Raw genomic sequence first — 21272 nt, 5'->3', positions numbered from 1 at the left:
ATTAATATGAGTAGGCATCCCAACCCTGACCCCTGGGGAACTTTACTTCAAATGTTCCTCCAATTCAAGAGGCAGGCAGTTTTCTGCCATTAATGTTAACTTGTAAGTTCCATGTTGGGGTATATACATTGATGGCCTGTTGTCCAAATTTACCCTCCGTGAGGAAGTGCTGAGCTGTCGTTGGCACAGTTGAAACCTTGGAACTCATTGGTCTGCTAATTCTTCACATGAGATTGTTTAGCACATAGTTTGGCATGAAGAACTGTGGCCACCATCGCATTTCTGTTGTCGTTTTAATATTTGTGTCAAGGATTTCCTCAGAATTTATCGTACTGAATGCTACTGGGTAAAACTTCAAATAATTTTTTTTTAAATTTGGTGGCTTAAAAAGTACCCTAGTAGTTCTCAAAAGGTCAAACATTTTAGTCTTGCCATGCCTACTTGATTTGAAAAGAGTGTTTTGAGTTGTTTTCATTGATGCACCAAGTTTATTTCTCTTTTGATATGTTTTATTGCAATCACATATAATTAGATGTCATTATGTTGATCCAGTACTCTCAGTTGGGTTCTGGATTCAGTCAGCTGTTGCTCTCTCTGCGGGAAAGTCACTAAGTGTACACTGCAGTGCTGGAATTCATTCAGAACATATTTAGGAGAAAAAATGAAAATATGATTACTACTGAATATACAGTACTTCAAAAGAAGTAGCCATAATTTGCATTTAAATAGTGCTAACATATTACAATGTAGCACAAGGCAGTGTTTTCTATAGATTTATGATCTGGCCTGCCTTCACTCCAATGATCCTAATGACCCATTTTCTTGTTTTAAAATGTGTGATTTCTTTGTTAAAGCCATATTTATTTTATTCCCCTCCATAAGTTACCAAACAGCACATTCTCCAAGAGGCTAGACAGGTAATCTGCGCAAAACATTTGCAAAAAAAAGGTTGAGCAACCATTAAATAATGTTAGTGACTTGCAGTGATTTTTCTTGCCAATTTTCTCCATAGCAAAGGATCAAGTTCCAGATAGTTGAGTCTACCCAATAATGCCCCATAGCTATAAATGGGAAATCTTAAATTCTAACAGTTTTTTGAATTAATGATGAACCATCATTTCCAACTTTTGCAAAAGAGTACAAGTGGCATTTTTAGCATCTCACCCAGTCCCAAAATAAGTTTGAAAGGATAGGAATTAATAGGTGCATCATTTTTATTGAACTCCTTATCTTCACTGTATTCTTTGTGTTGGGGTGGGGGGGAAGAGAATCGCGCGTGAGTCCCAAAAGGCTTTAACTTCAGTGGGATTTCCTTATTTGATTGTCCCTTCTCCCCACCAATGGTGTTGTGGTATTTTCACCTGACTGGTAATCCAGAGATCAAAGATTATGCTCTGGGGATTCGGGTTCGAATCCTGCTATGGCAGATGGTGAAATTCAAATTCTATACAAATCTGGAATTAAAAGTCTGATGACCATGACACTATTGTCAATTGTTGTAAAAACTCACCTGGTTCACTAATGTTCTTTTAAGGAAGAAAATCTGCCTTTACCTGGTCTGCCCTACATGCGACCTAGACCCACAGCAATGTGGTTGACTTTTAACTGCTCTCTGAAATAGCCTCGCAAGCCACTCAGTTCAAGGTCAATTAGGGATGGGCTATTGTCTTGTAACTAGACAGGAAGTCAAAACTTGACATCTCGCCTTCTTCCAGCTCCCAGGGGTTAGATGGTTGATTAGCCAATCAAACCTACTATTCTTCCCCTTGATATGGAGTCCTGGCAACATTCACCACTCCTCTGACATCCCACTATCTTCCTTTGTAGGAGTAAATCATTCCAACACAGTGGGCAGAATTTTATGCCCTCCATCATGGGTTTAGAGCCAGGAGGGCACTGAATCAGATGGGATGGTGTCAGGTGGGGACCTCTCTATGCCTGATTCGCCATGGCAGAAAGACACATGGACAGCCTTCCAACTCCATTGCCAACTGTGGCCATTAAGTGGATAACTAATGCTCAAAGAAGACTTCATCCTGCTGCTGCTAGTATTACGTAGCAGGCAGGTCTGTCACCATGTGGGAAGCACAAGCAATGGCATTCAAGAGAGTATTGCTGTTATTTGTAGGGGAATGGCACTAAGTCATTATAGTCATTTGGAGAACAGGCACTGACACGATGGGCCAAATGGTGGCCTCTTGCACTGTAACAATTCTGTGATTCTGGCAGGGTGCTTCTGGTCTCCCAGGTAAGGTACCATGTTCAAAGGTACTCGGGTCTGATCAAGGAACCCACCTTTGGGAATTGGGGGGGGGGGGGTGGCCTGCTGAAAACCAGCCCCTGCCTTTGCTGCCAAGCCCCTTGCACCCCTCCTCCATGACCTTCACCCTGCAAAATCCCTCCTACGAGCAATAACATCTGGCCTGGGTTGTCTGTGATCATGGGTCTTTGCAGTGTGACATTCTAGCAACAACCACAGCTACCCAGGTGACCCTGCTGAGTAAAGGAACTGTTGGTCTCTGGCTGGCAGCTTTTGGTGGGTGGGGCTTTCCACCTCCTGGCACCTAATCCTGTGTAAGGCCCACCATTGGTGTCTCAACTGCCTGATTGGCTTGTGATTCAGGGAGCTATCCCACAGGTGGCAACCACGGTTTCTTGCTGGCCCTCCTGCCAGTGGGCGAGATCCCTGTTGCCTCCATAACATTCCCCACAGTAGGAATAGAGGGCTAAGTAGCGGGAGTAAGCCGTTCAACCTTTTGCATCTACTTTGCCATTCAACAAAATTGTGGCTAATCTGGTTGTGGTCTCAACCCCACTTTCCTGCCTGCCCCTTATGGCCCTTGACTCCTTTGTCTATTAAAAAGCTGTCTAACTCTGCTGTGGTGATTGTGCCTTACTCTGCTGTGCTGTCCTTAAAAAGACAAGCACCATATCGGTCTTGAATAAATTCAATGACCCAACCTCAAGAGTTTTGTGGGGAAGAGAATTCCACAGACTAATGACCCTCTGAGAGAACAAAATCTTCTAATCTCCATTTTAAAAGAGCCCTCTTAGTCTTAAACCATGTCTCCTAGTTCTTGTACCCCCACAAGTGGAAACATCCTCCAATCAAGTCCCCTCAGGATCATGAAATGTTTAATCAGATCCCCTCTCATTCTTCTCAATTTCAACCAGTTCAACCTTTATTCATTAGAAATTAAGAAAATATTCCTCATTCCTGGAATTAGTCGAGTGAATCTTCTCTGAACTGCTAACACAATTATATATTCAAGTAATGAGACCAAAACTATACACAGTACTCCAGATGAGGTCTCACCAAGGTCCTGCACACCTGCAGTAAAACCTCCTTACATTTATATTCCATTCCCTTGCCATAAACACCAACATTTCATCTGTCTTCCTAATGGCTGGCATCTGCATACTAACATTTTGTGATTCATGGACCAGGACATCCTGATCCCTCTGTACCACTGAGCTTTGCAATCTCTCTCCATTTAAAAAGTATATTTCTTTTCTACCCTTCCTGCCAAAGTATGTATACATGTTATTCAGATGTCTTAATGAACCCAATTGTCTCAAGCTGATGTGGAATGTGAGAAACATAATCACTCCAATCACTCGTCTGCATATGATCAGTGTTCTCAGAAGCTTGTACGTTCTGTGGATTTAGCTGTTTGCAAGCTGATTTTAACTTGATGCAACATCATACCATAAAAAATCAAAACCGCTTAAGCCAAATGGTCAGTAGAAATATGGAGCAGCAAAAAACACAAACATAACCTCAATTTTAACCTGGTTGGTCTATAAGGGGCGGAACGGTAGCACAGTGGTTAGCACTGCTGCTTCACAGCTCCAGGGACCTGGGTTCGATTCCTGGCTTGGGTCACTGTCTGTGTGGAGTTTGCACTTTCTCCCCGTGTCTGCGTGGGTTTCCTCCGGGCGCTCCGGTTTCCTCCCCTTGTCCAAAGATGTGCGGGTTAGGTTGATTGGCCAAGCTAAAATTGCCCTTAGTGTCCTGGGATGCGTAGGTTAGAGGGATTAGTGGGTAAAAATGTAGGGATATGGGGGTAGGGCCTGGGTGGGATTGTGGTCGGTGCAGACTCGATGGGCCGAATGGCCTCTTTCTGCACTGTAGGTTTTCTAAGATTCTAAGAAGGAACTATTAAGTTTATTTTAAATGAGCACAAATTTTAAATATGTATACAAATTAAGTATTGGATATCTAATATTTAGATTGTTTGCAATTAATGATCTCATTCAAGTTTAATAAAAATTACTAAATATTTAGTTTGTTTTGAGGAGCGAATAGAATAGAGGTTGTTCAAATTAATGTATCAATGTGGACCGAATGAACAGTTCGATGAATATTGCTGAAAAAAGAGACGTGCTATTGAAGCTTTTCTTGCACTCAGGACAGAATTTGCAAGCATTCCAGTTATAAAGGGAATAACAATATATGCTGCATGAGAAGAGATTGCTGATTGGTTGACAAGTGGACTCTGGTAGATGCATTGCCATGAAGAATGCACCAGGAAGCAGTTGACTGCCAAGCTTTTGTTTAAATTCAAACCAAGCACATGGACTCTGGTTAATCAAGGCATTACCATGGGGAATGAACCGGGAAATGACTGTTTCCCCAAGTTTTTGTTTTGTTGAAAAAGTTGCAATGTGTGAACATGCTCCTTCTGTTTGCAAAGGACTGGGCACCATGTGTGAACATGAGCTTCCAGCTTATGTAACTGAGCCACACTACAAGTCCAATTGATAAATTGTATGTTAGCATAGTATAGTATTGTTAGCACAATCAGGATTATTTAGCAAGCATTGAACTCGCAAAAAAAGGAAAAAAAACATTTTTATAGCATCTTCCCTGATCACTGGACATCTCAAAGCACTTCACAGCTGATGAAGTACTTTTGAAATGTAGCCACTGTTTACAGTGTGGGAAACGTAGCAGCCAATTTACACCCAACCAACTTCCACAACAAGGTGATAATGACCAGATAATCTGTTCCAGTGATGTTGATTGAGAATAAATATTGGCCAGGACACCAGGCATTCATTCTCTGTTCTTCTTTGAATAGTGAGGCAGGATCTTTTACATCCAATTCAGAGGGCAGAAGGGGCTTTGGTTTAACATCTCACCTAAAAGACAGCATTTTTGACAAGTCAGTATTTTCTCATTTCTGCACTGGAGTGCTAGCATTAATTTTTGTCCTCAAATTTTGGAGTGGAATTTGAATCTGGTAGCTTCTGACAGCAGAGCAAAATATCAACTGAGCCATGCTGACAACTTTACTGATGGATTTCTGAGTTTGACGTGCAGCTGGATTCACAGTAGGGCATATATGTTGCAGAATGTAACCTGGATCATAGATTTGAGGAGCTGGTCACCCAAAAACCAAATAGAGTTCAGAATAGCAAGTAGGTGGCCATCCAGAAGGATAGGAAGAGACAAGTAGTGTCTGTTCTGTATCATTCAACTAATCCCATGAATATGCAGTGATTACTGTGTGTAATCAGCAACAACAGGTTATTATATGTGCACAAATGATGTTCCAAGAGGCTCCATAGAAGGATATTAAGGCTAAAATCAATACTGAGCCAAAGGAGATATTAGGACTTAAATCTTAAACTGTGGGTTTTAAGAAGGATCTTGAAGGAGGTGAGGGATTTGGAAAGTTTGATGGTGGGCATTACATATCTTCAGGTCTAGTAGGAAAACACCACATGAGGCAAGAGTTGGTGGATTGCTGAGTTCTTGGAAAGTTGTAGAACAGGGAAAGTTAATGCAGGACAGGGAAAGGCAAGGCCTTAATACAAACTGTAAATAGAAGGCTTTAGGAGATCGGGGGCCAATGTAAGTCAGTGAGTGGAGTGGTGCTGAAATGTTTGGATTTGATGTATCCAAGATAACGGCAGTTGCATTTTTTAAGGATCAGATTAAATAGACCTTTTGAAGAATCATATTTAAAAATGTGCCTGCAAGTTGATAACGTTATTTCATAGCTCATAAAGTTGTTGTTGGGTCTCATCCTTAATGTGTTGTATTCATGTGTTGTAATTGGAAAGGGCTGAATTATTGTTGTTGTAATGGTTTATATCCACTTTAACTTCGAATGTTCTTATTTTAACCCTGGTCAATAGACTCAGATAAACACACAATCACAAATAATTCACAAAAATGGAGGAGACATCACACAACCTTGAGGTCAGTGTCTGGTGTCTGTTTTTGAAGATAAAACTGCTGACTTTAGATATTTTTGTATATTTTCATTTGAGACTGGTTTTCTTTGTAAATAGCACTGTCTATCTACAATGTGACATAACCAAAAGGAAAGCAATTACTTCAAATGTCTGTGACTTAATCCTAGATACCACCCAGGTAGTTAAAACAATCCAATATGTGGATCTTTGTACATTGTACAGTTCATTAGCCAAATAATAGATCAGATATGAAGGAATGACATCAAAAGAGAAAGAACCCTATGGGGTGAGCATCTACACTTCCTGCTATTGATGTCAGTATAATTGGTCTGTTCGCATATTCAGGTTTTGACTTTTATTTGCCTTAAATCCATATTCACAGTTTCCCCCTAAATCATGTCTGAAGCATAAAAGCAATTGTTTTACACGGTATTCATGCTTTTATGGCATTTTGTAATGTAATTTGTCTTGTTAATTTTATGCTTTCACTTCAAATTCTGAGTCTTAAGTGGAGCAGATTATAAATTGGTGACCGATGACGGTAAGAATGATGATAATGTTCTGTATGCTATGAGATCACATAATAATTAAGACTGAAGTTTGGATTTGGGGGAACCATTTCATGTAGTTTCTGAGGGAAATGTGTGACATCGCCGTATGTCCCCAATCCATGCGCCGGCGGTAATCATTACAGCTCTCCAGCTTTCGAGATGACCATGTTGGGGCTGTGGAGGCCGTTGCAGCCCCCAGGCGGAGTCTAATGCACAGGCTGGGGCTGGAGGGTGGGGTCAGCAGCAGGATGACAATGGGGGCTGAGATTGCCCCCGAACATTTTTGTTGGGGGTGGGAGAGATTGCCATCGAACATTGAGGAGGGGAGTGGGTGGGAGCGATTGCTGGCGAACATTAATGGGGGGGTAGGTGGAGGGAGAGATTGCTGGCAAACATTGATTGGGTGGGAGGTGGTCGAGATTCCAGTGACAGTGAATGAATGGTGGGGGGAGATTTCCAGTGACAATGAAGAGGGGGTCCAATGTCCATTGGTGGAAGGGGCCTGTCTTAGTGGTGAGATCAGGGCATCTTTCTCTGTGGAGCTGGCCTTGCTGGTGTCTTTAGGCACTGCCCCTCAAGAATGACAGCGCAAAACACATCCCCCTGCTTTTGTTTAACAAAGTGTCAGAAGATCTGGAGTGAAAACCTGGCTCTGTTTCTGGGGACCTACCGCGTTGGCTTTCAGTCAGACCTGACACTTTGGCTGGAATTCTCCGACTATTCACACCCTGCCACCACTACTAGGGAGAACAGAGAATTTGGTGCTCAACCAAACCTCCGTTCACTGCAGCGGGACCGGAGAATCATAGCAGCAGGTGAGGTCAAAGAATCCAGCCCTTTTGTGAAAAAAGTCTGCATGTGTGTGAGAGTCAGCATTTTTGGGTTTTCCTCGCTATATTTTTAAAATCTTTGCCAAAGGAAAGAGGTTCCACAAAGTGATGCTGGCAGAATAGGCTCTCAATGAATCAGCAACTTGGGTTTTTAAGGGATCAAAAATGGTACCCTGATTGTAAAATAAAAAGTGAAGACATCCTCCCCCTCTCCCGCCATACTGACCACAGAGGTCCTCTGCCCCCCCCCACCCCCCCAAAAAGCCCGCACCACAGAACCATCCTCCTGCACCTCCATGAAGGGCCTGATAATATTTAAATTGTGCAAATTCGATCCCCATTGCATCATTAGGGAATGGGGATAATTGAGCAGGAAATTCCACTGGCATTGCAGCTTGGAATCTCCCACGCTATTTTCTGCCCCCTCTGCAATTCCCCCTCCCTCCCCCCCACAGAAACACTACAATGAAGTTACTGTGGTTAAACCCCTGTTCTCCCCTCTCACTCTCATGCAAGCAGATGGATTCTCACTCTCTCCCCCAAAACACACACACATGCTCTCTCTCTCTTCCCCACTCACTCTCTCAAACTTACACATTCGCTCTCTCTGTATACACAGACACGTACTTTCTCTCTCAATCTCTCCCACATTCCGTCCAGATACTTTACTTGTGTCCTACCACCTCCAGCCCCCCCCCCCCCCCCCCCCCCCCCCCCCCCGGACTCCAAAGAATCTTGTTCCGGGACCTACAGAGTTTCCTTCTCTGGGACCTCCCGTTCCGGCAGTCTTGCCACCCCACTGCCCATGACATCCTCTTCCTCTTTCATCTCCCCGCAACACCTGAAAGAAAATCTCTTTCTCCTCCAGTGAAAACACTGGCACTGGTGTCTGGTGTTCTCTGCTCCAATCACAAACTGTTTCTCTCCCACCGATTAGTCTAGCCTATCAGCAACAAACACTGGGAAGGAGCAACCTGTAATTGGAGGAGTGTCTCCTTGTAGAATCTCCCACTCCAACTTGCCGGTTTGATTGGAATTCTGATAACTGACCCCAGGGGGCCACATAGAGGGGCTTCGGGGGTTGTATGCCACCTGTTGTACATGGTGGGGAAACAAGCCTGTTTTCGCGAATTCTCTGTTGTGATGAAATTATAAGATGTGCATCAGATATTTAAAAATCACTTGGGTCACAGTTATTTTCATTTTGTTTGTTGGTTATTTGTAGTTGAAAATATAAACCTTATAAATAATGCATAATTTCAGTAATCGCAGTGGAGATATTCTGTCACACCAGCCCCTGCCACTCAACGCACACACTGCTTTCACCCCACACACTGGCTCAAATTCCAAGTGACAAATTGATTTATAGTGTACAGCAACATTGTTTTAAAATTCTGAATGTCCTTTCGTCACTCAAAATGATGACTAGAAAAAACTAGGGTTTTTTTTCACTTTATAAGACTCCTAATTTTGACATTTATAGAAAGACTGCGTTGTCAATGAAGAATCTTGTCTGTATTCTGAGTGTTATTCTCCCAGTTCTCTCCTGTTTTGTGGAACTGCTAAGTATTTGGAAACTACTGTTGCTGAATTTTCTCCAGTTGGTTTTAATCAATGTGAGTGTTTTTGAATTTTGATCTGTTCGCAGAATGCAGCCAGCTAATTAATGGTGCAGATATTTGGGTCATCAGTATAGCTCTTTCTCTCTCTCTCTCCCCAACCCCCCCCCCAAAGAACCTTTTAAGCTGCATACATTTTATCTTGGTCAGTGAGTCCAGTTCAGAGTGAGGTTCCCCTGCATTTGCAAAACCAAGAATAAAAGCATCAAATCTATTTGACTATGTTGTAAACTTTAACAGCGGAGTACCCAATATTTTATTACTTACATACGCCAATAGTGCTTTTTAATGGGTAGAAGGAAGTGAAGCTTTAATGACATACTACAGAAGACCGTTTTTATTTGCAAGTGTTTTCTTTCCTCACAGACATTCAGTTTCAACTGAAAGGTTAGCCAGTCGTCAACTGCTGGGCTCTGCTAGCATCACTTTATAACCAGCTGCTGCACATTCCATATTAATGACAGAGTTAATGCTGAAATTGAGTTACAGAGACAGGTTAACACAATTGTTCCATCTGGCAAAAGTTGAGAATGAATGAGATTAGTGAAAGCAGTGTAAAAGAGTCAGAAGGTGGCAATTTTCCGATTTGAACCGAGATAAAGGTTGCCAAGTCATTCATATTTTGTCCTTATCAAATTAATAATTGAGGGTTTTTTTCCACATCCACAATGTCTTCCCATCTTTCTCTAGTTGGTCAAAGCTTGCAAACCTTTCCCCAAATATTCGGACCATAACCTAAGATCAAAAACCAGCAGTATTAATTTTGTAATAGCAACATTTTGATTTAATTTTATTTTGAAAATTAGTGATGCCTATTGGACAAAGTAGTAGTTGTTTTAACATTGAGAAGTTCTGCAGAGTTATTATGTTTAATACTTTTATCCCCTTTTACCTCTCTCCAATTTTGTTCCTCTTCCCACTCCTCTGAAGTCATTGATTTTTGCATGCACTTCCAGCACTCTGTAACTGTGACCATGATGCATTATTATCGTTTTCATTGTCCTTGACATCCCTGCAGCCTCAAATATGGTTCGCTATGGCATCTAGTACTTTTCCTTGATGGAACCGATCTTGTTGGATTCCATTCTTACACATCTTATCGTAACTAAAGAAATGGCTTCCCTTCCGAACCTTTGACTCCCTTTAGGAGTTTTCCAAAGATCTGATTGATTGTTTCCTCTTTGTCATCTTAGCAATATCATGCATAGACATCAGACTCAGCTTCCACATTTGTTTTTATTCAATCAAGGGTTTCGCTGACTCAGCCAGCATTCACTGCCCATCCCTAAATATCCTTGAGAAGATGGTGGTGAGCTACATTCTTGACCTGTTGCAATCCATGTAGTGTAGGTATGCCCACAGTGCTGTTAGGGAGGGAGTTCCAGAATTTTGACCCAGTGATAGTAAAGGAACAGTGATATAGTTCCACGTCAGGATGGTGAGTGACTTGGAAGGGAACATGCAGGTGGTGGTGTTCCAGATGATGACTAGCTTTACCTCTTCATCTTTTTGGTTCATCTGCTGCTTCTGCGCTGCAAGATGACAGCCAGAATTTTCTGACCGTTCACCCCAGTGGGATTTTCGTATCCCGCTGCAGTGAACGAAGATTTGGCTGGCCGCCTAATTCTCTGACTTCGCTGCAGCAGGAGTGTTGTATGAACGGGTGGTAAAATCACGGCCTACATCTCTGACATCAAGTCTTGTATGAGCTGTAATTACTTCCAGCTAAACACTGCCAAGACCTGGCCAATTGCTTTTGGCTTCTACCACAAACTTTGCATCCTTGTAACTAGTTCCATCCACTGTCTGAGTGCACCTACATGTTCACAGACTCTGTATTCTGTATTATGCATATTCAAGTTCCAACTCAACGCTCTCTACTCTCATTACAAAGAATGTGTACCGATGTAACATAACCTTTGTCTGCCTTTAGATTTGTCCATTTGGAATTTTTTCCATGCTTTTGTTACATCTTGCCGGCTGGCTTGCGACTCTCACCAACCTTTACAGATGTACCAATGAAAGCATCCTTTCTGGATGTATCACAGCTTGGTATGGCTCCTGCTCTGACCAAGACTGCAAGAAACTATAAAGGGTTGTGAATGTAGCCCAGTCCATCACACAAACCAGGCTCTCATCCATTGACTCAGTCTACATTTTCCACTGTCTCGGAAAAGCAGCCAGCATAATCAAGGCCCCATGCATCCCAGACATATTCTTTTCCACTTTCTTCCATTGGGAAAAAGATACAAAAGTCTGAGGTCACGTACTTCAGAAGAACAGCTGCTTCCCTGCCGCTATCAGACTTTTGTTTGGGCCTACCTCACGTTAATTTGATCTTTCTGGACACCCTAGCTATGACTGTAACCTTACATTCTGTACCCTCGCCTTTCCTTCTCCTTTATGCACTCTATGAACAGTGTGCTTTGTCTGTATAGTGCACAAGAAACCATGCTTTTCACCGTCTCCCAGTACATGTGGCAATAATAAATCAAATCAATTTTTTGTAATTTTTGTTGATCTCTGTTATCACATAGTCTCTCAACAGCTCTCATTCATTTTTTTTCTAGTTTCTTGCCTCATTCTTCCCTTGTTCTAACCTTTCCCAGAAACCTAATCCTCAACCACTCTGTTCCTCTGGCTTTTGCAACATTATCTGGGTTAATGGTTCAGTGCAGTACTGAGGGAGTGTGGCAGTATCAGAAGTGCTGCATTTCAGCTGAGAAATTAAATCAAGTTTTCTGCCAGTATCCTGACTAACATCACTGTAATATGTTGTCTAGTCATATATCTAATTGTTGTTTGTGGACCCTTGCTGTGCACAAATTATTTGTCACCTTTTTCTACATTGCAATAGTGAGGATACTTCATAGATGATAGAACACCGTGGGACATCCACAGGTTGTGAAGATACTGTATAAATGTAAACCTTCTCTTTAAGTCCTTTCTTTTCTGTATTCCATCTCCTTGCCCCATTTTATAAATGGTGCTTGTACCTTCAGTTTGCCTCCCAGACTCTGGAATTTCCTTTTAAACCTCTCCACTTCTGTTTACCTTCCATAAAACCTACATCTTTGACCAAGCTTTTAGGTCAACCCTCCTAAGATTTCTCTCTTTGGCTCACTGTCTAATTTTCTCCTGAAAACTTTGAGAAATACTTTAAAATGTTTTTCTATGTTAAGGTGCTTTAGAAGTGCTTGCTGTTTCTTTTTTGTTTTTTTTTCTGGTTGAATAGCAAACAGGAAAAGGTACCCTGCCTGATTTATCTCTTCTGCAATCCAGGACAACAGTGGTGACAGCTGGGATTAGTAAATTTGCTAATTTAATATTGGCTGGGAATTGAACCTGTGAAGTCTAAGGGCTTTGTGCCAAACCAGTGCCTTTATCCAAACATAATTAGGGATTTTTTTAAAGCTTTAATTTTCCTTTCATGAGATTATGTGATCAAATTTTGCCATTTTGTGTCTTTATCATCTTTGTCCATCCTGCATCAGCAACAAAGAAGGTGGGACCAGAGACTGTTATCAGGCTTCTGCTCCTGTTTCATTATTTTGACCACCAATGTAATATTCCCCTGAGTACACAAGGGTGTTTTAATACGTTTTCATCTCAATGTTGTTCTGATTGGAAACTGATCAGAATCAGTGGGAGCAAAATTGTATAGTTCCCGAAAACAGGCATAAAAATCACAATGCACAATTAGCCTGCACTCATTTCTTCCACAGAAGGCAGCACACAAACTCCATACTTCCTGCTTATTATCATGATAGCAGTACATAGCAACCACAATGTGCTATTGGACGGCACAGTAGCACACTGGTTAGCACTGCTCCCACACAGCTCCAGGGACCTGGGTTTGATTCCCGGCTTGGGTCACTGTCTGTGTGGAGTTTGCACATTCTCCTCGTGTCTGCGTGGGTTTCCTCCGGGTGCTCCGGTTTCCTCCCACAGTCTAAAGATGTGCGGGTTAGGTTGACTGGCTATGTTAAAATTGCCCCTTAGTGTCCTGAGATGCGTAGATTAGAGGGATTAGCAGGTAAAATATGTAGGGATATGGGGGTAGGGCCTGGGTGGGATTGTGGTCGGTGCAGACTCGATGGGCCAAATGGCCTCTTTCTGCACCGTAGGGTTTCTATGATTCTATGAGTGGCCACACATCTCAGCAGGAAACCCACGTTTGTGCAATGCCTGCTTTACTCAAAAGTCAGCCTGTGTTTCTTAAAAGGAGATGCATTCTGGCTGGAGAAGCTGCTGGAAGTGGCTGCTGGGAAGAATGTCCAAGCAGAAAACTTTGAATAATGGCGCAACATGGCAGAAAGTATACCCCAGTGTTCTCACAGGAAGTGTTCTTAGATGCAGCAGTAGAGAGCTTGATGCCTTAGGAATGAGGTCTTCCACCCGCAGGAAACCCTCCAGCCAGATGCAAATGCGAGTTCAGAGGGACAACTCTTGTAAACATCTAAAAGCTGATAAGTCACACAGACCTAAGATCACTACAATTCAAAAGTTAATTTTTGTTTGCTGGATATAATCAGATTACAAGGGTGAACCTCATAAAATGGCAGGTACTCCTAATCAAAGAACTGGAAACATGGGGGTGAATTTTCCCGTTCTGCCCGCCATGGGAATCCGAGCAGTTGAGAGGCAAGCCATGGAAAGGTCCATTGGCCTTGGCTGGGATTTTCTGGTTTTGGGGCGAGCGCGGCCGGAAAATCCATGTCTGTCATTGTTTCAGTAAAATAAATAGATTATTCCTGTAGTTTCCCAGAATTAAGGGAAGCTTTGGGACCTGACATTTCTACCTGGGGATTGGCTGTGTGCGCGTCACATTGCTATGGAGATGGATGGAGCTTTGTGAGATTCTTTGTTTTGAGTTATATTTGTGAATCTGTTTACTGCATAGCTAGCAGGCCGAACTAGTTCAGGTTTGGTAAAGCAGCAAAGACACTGTCAACTTTGGGTTTTATGTAGTTTGTAGCTCCTTGGAAGTCGAAGTAAAACCAGATCTACACCTGAAATAGAATAAATGTAGATCTGTCATCCATGACACAGCCTATAATTGGGAACTGGTAGCCAGCATAAGACAAAACTGGTATGGGGGAAAAAAAAACAACTGGAAAATTTGTTTAGCTGGAAGCTAAAGGAAGAAATCGACAGTAATCCTCTCAGTGAAAGGCAGTTAAAAGTAATCAGCTTGGTTGCTGTTTGAAATCACAGTAGCAGACTATTGGAAACCAGTGGTGTTTTCTAATGTTTTCAGCCACTGTGCAGAAGTCACAGAGAGGTTAGTATTAGAGCTGTGAAATCTAGAGTCATGAAGACAGTAAATGAATTGGAGGGTTACTTGCCTAAAGCTAATGGAAGGCCTGCCAAGAAATCTTATATCTTGAAGAACTGGAACATTGAGAAATCAGTGAATTCTGAAGAGCAGTAATCACCCTTCTGAGTTGGTTCCAGTAAAGGTGAATAATCCTTAAAGCTTTTGTAAGATGAGGAATCACTTGGGGAAATAGAAAGTAGAATTCAGTCCATGGGATAGTTCTTAAGTTAATAGTTTCATACTTTGTTTAATACTGTTTGATATTTAAGGAAGTTTGTTTTTGTTAAAAATGTGAAATATTGTGCTGTAGCTCTGTTGGTTAATTATTAGATGTTTAGGTTTCATCTTTAAATGTTATGTTCCCTAACTGCATTCGAACATCACTGCCTTCTCGAGGACAAATAAGGATGAGCAACAAATGCTAGTCTTAACCAGCGATGCCCACATCCCATGAAAAAACAAAAACTAACAAGGCACAAGTCAGGAGTGCTATGGAATACTTTCCACTTGCCTGGATGTTTGAACAACAGTCAAAAAAGCTCAGCATTATCCAGCACAAAGCAGCTCGCTTTAATAGCACATTCCAAGCCCCGTGACCTCTGCCATCTCGAAAGACCGAGGCAGTGTAGATGTGTGGGAACACCATCACCTGCAAGTTCCTCTTCAAGTCATGCACCATGCTGAGTTGGAACTATGTTGCCATTCTTTCACTGTCGCTGGGTCAAAGTTGTGGAATTCCCTTCCTAATGGTATTGTTGACATACACTGTTTCAAATCCAGACATTTTTAGAATGTGGCAGGCATCAATTTTAATTGAACAAAATGATAAAACAACTGATGTGACAATTTGGCTAGACATTGTAATGTCGCAGTGCGGGGCTACACTATTTGACTCTCTTGTGCCGGTCTATTTACATACTTCGTGACCTTTGACCCCACCTGATCAGAAAATCAAAAAGATCAGAAATCTGGCACGGCTTTGGCCTTGAGGTTATCGGTTTTTAGATCATGGACTGTAATGGTTCAAGAAGGCAGCTCACCACTATCTTGAGGGCAATTTTGGTTGGGCAACAAATGCTAGCCTTTCCAGTGAGACATGAACAAATTTTAAAAAAACAATTGGCGGAATCTTATGAAAAGATGGCAAAGTGTCAGGGTCTGACTGAAGGCCACGCGTTTCTCTCCAGAGAAACAGGCCAGTTTTCTCTGCAGATCTAATAGCACGTTGTTTTAAAAAACGGGTGTATTTCAAGCTGTCATACAAAGAACAAAGAACAATACAGCACAGGAACAGGCCCTTCGGCCCTCCAAGCCCGTGCCGCTCCCCGGTCCAGGATTGAATCCTGAATCCAGGATCCCCGCCCAATTTTCCAGCCTATCTACATCCTAATATCCTATCCACTGAGCTGTCCCTCACAGCTACGATGCTTTGTTCATCACAACCTATTAACTCACCCCCACCCCCCCATTCCAGACCATGTGATCTCCAGGGAGAGGCGAAAACCCAGAGTGAAAACCCCAGGGCCAATATGGGGTTGATGGGTAGGGCCTAAACACGCCGGTAAAGCTAGCTGCGATCAGAGGAAAAAGTAACCTCCCCCACCACCCACCCGCCTCCACTCCACCACCACAGAAATCTCGGGGGCTCCGCCCCATCTTGCAATTAGATTTGGCATCTCTCTCATGCTGACATCATGTCAGCAAGGTTTGAAAATATGGCGAGGGGGGATCGTGTGGTGAGGGAGTCTTTAATTACGTTCAGGTCTATGTAAATGTATTGTAATCCAGTTCACGTCCATTTTGGGCATAAACCTGCTTACATCAGCAGTCGAGGGGTGGCAAAAATCATATATCGCACTCTCGTCGGCGATATTAGTGATTTCCAGGTTTTGTCGGATCCTGAGCTCCTGTTGCCATTCTCGGGAACAGAGCGCGAGACCTATGGTCTTCACTGCATGCCCCATCACTCAGTTGATTCCAGCAACTTCAATTAATAGTACAAACTAACAAGTGTTATTATGAACCTAACAACAGCTAGCAGAAATCAATTAGCAATTAACCTGAAGCCGATTGATCCCTTTAATGGGCATTGGAGGCCCGTCCTGCTGATGAATGCATGTTCAGCCATGCAAAGTTAGAGGATGTTAGCTGGAGCATTCAGGTCGATAATGGCATTGGTAGTCGTATCAGCAAACTGTCTTGATTGACCTCGCATGAATACTTCACCATAGTCAAAATGGCGTACAGTGCAACCCACACCATAAGTGTGCAATTGCAATGTGAATCCATTTTGGACTTGATACAGCACCCACATAGGAATTAGGCCACCAGATTTTGTGCCATGTCACTCTTTCTTGTTAATGATAATACTTAGAGCCAGCATTCCACGAATTCATTTTTAAAGGCAAGAAGTGTTTTTGAGTATCTTGGAAGGAGTAGCTAAAGATTGTGCACAACTTTTTGGTAATTGAGAACCTAATACAAGAAAATGTATTTTTATTTAAATGAATTTGAGACATTGTAATTTCACAAATGAAAATACTGTCCTGAGGCATGGTCTTCCAAAAATGATGCCAAGCTGTGCAGTGCCATTCTAGTTTTATTTGATGGCATAAATATGTCTATCTGCTTGTGCCATGCTAGGTTTTAAGTAGTAGTAAATTCCGATAACTGTAATTTCATTTTACATTAAGGAAAGTGTATTTTCCTTCAGCACTGACTGACAGTGTCTTTTTGAAGAAAATGATTTATATCTTCATTAAATCATGTTCCAGACCGAAATGTTTAAATGCATACGCAGTTGTTCAACTCTGATCTAGTGTTTATGACTTGAATAACTCTCAACAGTGAAGTTTTTTTTATAATTGTGAATCGGCTTCCATTGTTTCAGTGTCTTTCATCCCCATTGCTGCTGTGAAATTTATAACACATGCAGGGTGTGTGGTTGTAAAAACTGACCTTGCACTGCAACAACTTGCATTATCATGAGCAGACATCTGGCTGGACTTTATCTTCAAACCTACTGTAATAGCTTTCAAGTACAGCTGAAAAATATGAGAAGATTATGTTCTATATTAAATTAAGACTTGAGGCCTGTTTTATATTTGTTTAACCAGTACAAAGCTATATTTTGTGTCGGTTGCAGACTTGAATGCAATTTTGCACCTTGCTATTGTAGGAACAACGTTAATTCTTGACACTGGCGCTAACTTCTTTGTCTAGTTTTGTGGTGAGTGGCTGGAGTTTAGTTCTAATGGACGCAATAAAGAAGTCTTAGAACTGCCAGTGAAGGGTTATTGTACTGACTTTCAGATCAAGTTGTTGGTAATATAGATTCAGAGTTATACCGCATAGTTCTAGTGGGTTTCGCTAATTCTTTGTCAAAAATCAGTGCAGCGGAGCAGAAAGGTTATTCTTACCTGGTGTTGCACTCAAAACAATTATGGCTTTGAAATCTAGAATCATAGAATGATAGCACAGTAGGAGGCCATTCAGTCTGTCATACCATTACTAGTTCTCCGCAAGAGAAACTTGGGTAGTTCCATTACTCCAACTTTTCTCATAGCCTTGCAAATGCTTTCTCTTCAAGTAATGATCCAATTCTTTTTTTAAAGCCATGATAGAATCTGTCACCACTGCACTCCTAGGTATTGCATTCCAGGTCTGAACCACTTGCTGTGTAAAATAGCAATTATCGGCATGTTGGCTTTGGTCCTTTATGCTATTCACCTTAAATCCTGGAATCAAGTCCCTCTCGCCATTTGGAGGTGTCCTGACTCCATGGAAATCCGACTGAGTGGAAATCTTCTGATATTTTGTCAGAGCATTTGTTTCCGCAAGAAGACTGGCTCTCTAGCTGCGCAGCTGAGTTTTCTCTCCAGATTCTCTGGCACACTGCATAGAGAACCTGCTGGTATGGTTTTCGCCATCACTCTGGCAGAGTCTGATAGAACTGGCAATGCCGGCTCAACAGAGACCGGGGCGCCATCTTTCAAAGGCACCTTGATCTGCGTTAAAAATAAATTACCTCACAGATGCAAGAACAGGGGCAACCCACCCCAATATACATAAGGGCTTCCCAGAGGGTCTGCTCTGGCACTGCCATGGAGCACTGCTCAGGCATGTCCCTCTCCCTCTGGGGCCTATACTTCCCTTCGCATGTGCTCCTCGACATCTTCAAGTTTTGCAGAAGCTGTTGTAAGTCTCACATCGGCGAGGGGGAGCTCCCTACCTGAGCAGGGAAGTCCTGTAAATATATTTACATTTAAAGGAGGTCCCCATCCATTGTGTCACGGGCGAGGGCCAGGGAAAAGCCGAGAAAGAGATCTCGCTAGCAAGGTTCTCATTCCTGTGGTCTCGTGGGATTTTCTGCCGGCATTGCCATTTTCATCCGCGGTGAACACTGGCTGAAAAACTGCCCCACCCCACCATGTCGTTGTTTATAAAGCCCAGGATCCCCTATGTCTTATTAATTGCTTTCATCACCTGCTATGCTGCCTTCAACAATGTGTTCTCTCACTCCCAGATCCCTCTGTTCTTGCATCTCTTTTTGAATTGTGTTCTTTAATTCTATTACCTCACCTTGCTTTACTTTCCAAAATGTATCACTTCGCACGTCTACGCATTGAGTTTTATCTGCCACTAGTCCACACTTACCACTGGCCTATCTACATCCTCGAAGAGTCTATCTCTCCTCTCCTCACAGTGACAGTACTTTCAAGTATTGTGTCCAAACTTTATTGTTAAATTTTTGTGGTTGTTGCTAGTGTTGAAGTTTTGCCCCTGCAGATCCATGTAAAGTTTATTAATATAGATCAAGAAAAACAGTAACCCTAAATCTGACTCTTGGGTAACCACATTATATACCTTCCGCCTGTCGGAAAACAATTGTTCACCACAACTCTGTTTCCTACCAACCATGTATCCATGCTAACTGTCCTTTTCATTCCATGGGCTTTAACTTTACTGTCAAACCTGTTATTTGACACAGTAGCCTTTTGGAATTCCATGTACACCACATAAGCCATATGTAGTTGACCAATCCTGTCACTTCATCAAAACGCTCAAACAATATATTGAAACACAAATCCATGCTGGCTTTCCTTAATTAATCTACACATGTCCAATGGTCTGTTAATTTTGTCCCTTTATTATCATTTCTAAAAGCTTTCCCATCGCCAAGGTTAAACTGACCAGTTTATTCTTGCACCTTTTTCTGAACAAAGGTTTCATATATGAAATTTTTAATCTTCTGTCACCTTGTATCAATGGAAAATTGGAAGTTTATGGCAATTTCCACCCTTCCCGTAGCATCTTTGCATGCATCTCATCTGTTTCTGGTGACATAACAAGTACAGCCAGCCTTTCCCATTGTTCCTCTTTTTATCAATGTTTAGCCCATCCAATATCTCAACTACTCTTGTTTCATTATGACCTTTGCAACATTTTCTTCCTTAGTGAAGACTGGTGCAAATATTCATTTAGTGTTTCATGCATGGCCTCTCCTTCAGGCAGAATCCCATTTTCGGTACCTAATTGGCCTCTCACTTTTACCTCCCTTTTTATTTTTTATATTCGTATAGAAGACTTTTGGGTTGAATTTTGTTAGCAGTGTCTTGTACTTTCTTTGGTTCTGTTATTTCTTTACACTTCACCCCCAAGCATTCTATATTCAGCCTGGTCTCACTCCTATTATCACACTGACATCTGTTTATACCTGCTTTCATTTTGCTTGCTCTAGCTTTGTTACTATATTTGTAGACATTAAAAGTCTTTGGCAGTCATTCTGAAAGTGATGTGCAGGAGAAACAGAACATGGGCAGGATTTTTTTGGATGGCGTGATTGCCTGCCCTGCCATGCCATAGACATTTAATGTTCAGAGGAGTGTTAATTGGCTACAGACGGAACTACCGCCCCTCACTCGGGCGGAAGTCCCACCATAGAATGTTGGCTCAGTTGATTGGTTGGCAGCTTTTAGTCTGAGCCAACAAGCAGTCCCCAGATTGTAAGTCCCAGAATCCAAGGCCATTAAATGCATGGGGGTTCTCACGGTGGGGAGATGAGGCCTGGTGAGGAGAGGGGGTTCGGGTCCTAATAGAGAGGCTCGAGGGAAGGAGAACCTATGGGAAGCAGGCTTGGGTGTGTGGGTGGGTGACTGGAGACTGGACACTCAAAATGAGAAAAGAGCTGTTGAAGGAGGCACCTCCTTTACAACTGATGCCGAGCCATGTTGCCTTCTGTGCCCTTGCCCCCCACCTCCTGCCCCCCCGCCCTTGCCCCAATTGAGGACCTTAAGTTGCTAATTATTGACCACTTAAGAGTTGTTTTCCACCCAGCCTCAATTTTTAGGCTGGCAGGAGGATTGAACTTGTGTGGGCAAAGACTGAAATTAATGAGCAAGATTCTGGGTGGGAAGGGGGGGAAGGGGCATCTCTAATAGAAGCCCACTCTGAAGTTGGATGCCCATCTCCTCTCCAGCCCCTCTTCTGAGACCCCGATCACACCCTTTGCGCTCCCCTATGCCTTCCCTACCCATTCCACCCTAGAACTCCTTGAACTTAACCTGGACCTCCTGTGCCCAGACTTAGTCTTGGATGTCCTCCTGCACTACTACTTCTGTCCACTACAGCACTGTTGCTGCAGGGACTGGAGCGCTATTGGCCAATCCGATTGGCTGGCAGCTCTCTAAGGCAGGCCTTCCCCCGAATGAGAAACGGACATCAAGCCTGCCACCACTTAGTACTC

General features: G+C 42.5%; 1 protein-coding gene across 1 annotated transcript in view; it reads left to right on the top strand.

Annotated features, from left to right (window-relative positions):
• LOC144499631 (protocadherin Fat 3-like) overlaps positions 1-21272 on the top strand; it is a 696014-nt gene that overhangs the window by 182114 nt on the left and 492628 nt on the right. The window lies entirely within an intron of this gene.

The sequence above is a fragment of the Mustelus asterias genome, chromosome 10, assembly GCF_964213995.1.
Source record: "Mustelus asterias chromosome 10, sMusAst1.hap1.1, whole genome shotgun sequence".
In the NCBI taxonomy this organism is placed as follows: Eukaryota; Metazoa; Chordata; class Chondrichthyes; order Carcharhiniformes; family Triakidae; genus Mustelus; species Mustelus asterias.
The sequence above is the reverse complement of the archived record's forward strand: the minus strand, read 5'-3'. Positions and strand labels throughout refer to the sequence as shown.